Source organism: Pezoporus flaviventris, unplaced genomic scaffold (assembly GCF_033815535.1).
Source record: "Pezoporus flaviventris isolate CSIRO_AGI_PZ_B2104156 unplaced genomic scaffold, CSIRO_AGI_Pfla_v1 ptg000001l, whole genome shotgun sequence".
Classification (NCBI taxonomy): Eukaryota; Metazoa; Chordata; class Aves; order Psittaciformes; family Psittacidae; genus Pezoporus; species Pezoporus flaviventris.
This window is the reverse complement of record NW_026892549.1, coordinates 662,060-665,126: the sequence shown is the minus strand read 5'-3', so window position 1 is coordinate 665,126 and position 3,067 is coordinate 662,060. Positions and strand designations below refer to the sequence as shown.

Sequence of the window (3,067 nt, the reverse complement as noted above, 5' to 3'; positions counted from 1 at the left end):
TTCACATGATGTGGGACCAGCTATTAGGTTGGGCACAATGCAGTATTGTACACATAATTATAAAAAATTGCACCTCATGTTGGCTGCATTATTGAAAATAATAACCTGTATCCATCAGCCCATGTGTTTGACCCACGGTTAATAAAAAGACATATTCATTAATCCACAGTGCTTTTCTGATTTTGTGGCTATGAGAGAAAAACAAGGTCTTTATCTACAGTTGTTATGAACTCATTGTTATGGTATCCATATCCTGGTGTAGGACTTCAGGTTGTAACAAACTATCCCTGTTACATCTTTTCTTTTAAATACCAGATGCTTTTGGCTCTTTGAGAACGTTGGGCTTGTTTTTAGTACTTAGTATGGTATTTCCTGGCCAGATTGAGACCTATGTCCAAGATAGGTAATGTTTTACTATGCCACCAAGTTTTTCAGGTGGCGCAGGCCTGGGAACAGCTCCAGCTCTAAACTTCATCCTCCTGCCTACCTAGCTCCAGAGCTGTAGTCCAGTTTCTTTTTTTTTTGCAGCGGACTCTGCCCAAACATCCTTTTGGCAGTGACACATCCTGGTGCTGAAAGACCTTCCCAGGGAAGTTTCAGCAGGGAGGAAATGGGAGAATATAACATCTCATAAACTCCCTATGACTCCAGAACAAGGCCCAAAGGCTATCATTACTGAGATGCTTACTACTAGCGTCATTTCCAAAAGAAGATCTCAATTTATTGTGTTGGGAGTTTCTAGGGTCAGCTCCATCCTGCTATGTGGTATAACAATGCGTCAGTTGCACAATAGAAGTAACCTCACAGTATTCATATGTCACTTCAACAAGAGAGCAGAAAAAAATACTCTTGTAGTTACAGGGTGCGTTTAGTTTTTCTGACATTTAATTTTTACATGTCAGGAATCAGTGCTTTAATGGGAGAGATTTTTGGCCTGAAAATGAAATAATTAATAGAAACCAATTATGAGTCTGTGTTTCCTATCCTTAACAAACTTCCCTGTTTCTTTCTTTTTTCCTGTTTCATTGTCATGTCATGTCAGATCTGATTATAAGAGATGGGCCTCGTAGAATATGGCATCACATGGGTAGGCTCTGGACTGCTGAGCTTCAGCTACGTTCTGGAGATTACAGACCTCAGTTTCACTGTCTTTGCCCTCCCCCTAACACAGTAAAAACCCCGAAGTGGAAGCCCAGAGGTAAATTTTTTAGCCATGAGTCTAAGTTCATGGACCCCGAGATGGAAGAAAATGTGCTTCTTTCACAGCCAAAGACCAATCGCGAAGCAGTTTCTATTGTGATAGAAAACCAAACATCCAAATACAGCTATTTCCATATATGGCAAAAGGAACTCTCTTGCATCACAAATACCCTATAGTGTCTGACTTCTAAGGACAGGCCAGGTACATGTCCACTCACTGTCATAGGGAGCAAGCCCACCCATCAGAGAAACAGGCACCTCTGCCATCCTGTCACAGAGATCTTGAAAGCAGAAATGGTGAGATACAGGCAATTTCAGAATTGCGCAACAGCACAACAGGCAACGCTCCCAACGGAGTCAAAGACACAGAGTCAGAGGCAGGAAGCAAGGAAAGGGACAAGGGCTAAGGAGGAAAAAAGGTGAAAGGTACTGCCTTTCAGACTAAGTCATGGAAAGGCTGTCATAGGATTGAGACTTTCTGAACAATCTTGGTGAAACTACAGTGTTGCAGGGACTGTCTTGTGACCAGACACAGAAACCTTTTTCTGACTCAAGGATTAAACATCTTTGAGGGTTTGAGGGAAGATGGGTTTAAGATCTTGCCTATGGAGCCAACATGAAAGTTGGAATGGACACATTGGCTACAACTATAGGGGCATTCATGCCATTTGAAATGGCTGTAGGATTGCAGGCTGTAATATACAAATACTTTATGACAACTACTCAGTGTGGGGCAGGGAATTTGGGGAAATAAGAAATAGTACAGTCCTGAGTCACTAGTCACCAAGTCATGGCAGGTGGTTAGCATAAAAAGTACCTCTGACTGCACAGGAGCAATCAGGAGACATTCATGTGTACTCCTGCAATTATACAGCATAACCAGTGATGAAGCAAATATTTATAGGGCTTGGTAAGTATTTGGCTGGATTTGTAGACAGGTGTCTAAGGTACACCAAGACAGATCAAATGGATCATTTTCTGAAAATACAGGTGTCTCTGTTGCTTAAAGCAGCAACCTTGATTAACTGGTTAAACTATGAGATTATCATATTTAGGCAAACAAAAACCCATAGTGACACCTTCCTGTAAGTACCACTGTGTTTCTAGTTCCAGAAGTACTTGGAAGCATTCTGTAAAATGAAATGAAAACCTATGAAATAAACAGGTGCCATGAGCAGACTGGGCAATTAACTGCTGCCATTAATGCCCTTAGCAGCTCTTTGCCTAAGGAGAATTATACTCATCCTTGCTTCTCTACCTTCTTTTCGACAGGAGGCAAGAAGAATGCTTCCCAGAGGGTAGTGTTGTATTGAGATTCTAACTGCCTTGTCTGCCACGTATTGCAGCGTAGAAACAAGCTTCCACAACTGCATGACAAAATACCTCTGCTTTCTGGTATGATCCTGGAATAAGTGCATCCTGACATAACTGACTTGAAATAAACAGAACTGAATGTTTTCCGTTCTCTGGGTTTTTTTGTTTTGGTTTGTTGTTTTTTTTTGTGTTATTGCTAGAATGTGATCTCAGAGACCTTCTTGCTGGTGCACATAAAGATGTACTGGATTGTCCAGGACTGGGAGGATTTGCCAAAACAGGGGAAACAAATAGTTAAGGCTTGTCTTAGAGTAGTGGTTGGTTCAACCTTAGTCTGAGAACAAAACTGCCTCCTAAGTTGCTAGAAATGTTTAGCTGTCATCTGTTGTTCAGCTGATTATTTGCATAGTATAAATGCCTGAGACATAGTCCTGCTTTAATTGTCCTTATCTAAGAAAGGGCATCCTTTGCTACTCAGAGAACGGCTCTCAAGTTCATGCAACAACATATGACTGGAGCAGGCTAGTAATAGATTGGAGTAGACTAGATATAT

At 41.3% G+C, this 3,067-nt stretch overlaps 1 long non-coding RNA gene across 1 annotated transcript; it reads left to right on the top strand.

Moving 5' to 3' along the window:
• The first annotated feature begins 1,639 nt into the window (after positions 1–1,639).
• On the top strand, positions 1,640–2,655 carry LOC133270770 (uncharacterized). The gene is made up of 2 exons (XR_009743975.1): positions 1,640–2,332; positions 2,366–2,655. It is a non-coding gene; the product is annotated as an uncharacterized LOC133270770 (long non-coding RNA).
• The last annotated feature ends 412 nt before the right edge of the window (positions 2,656–3,067 follow it).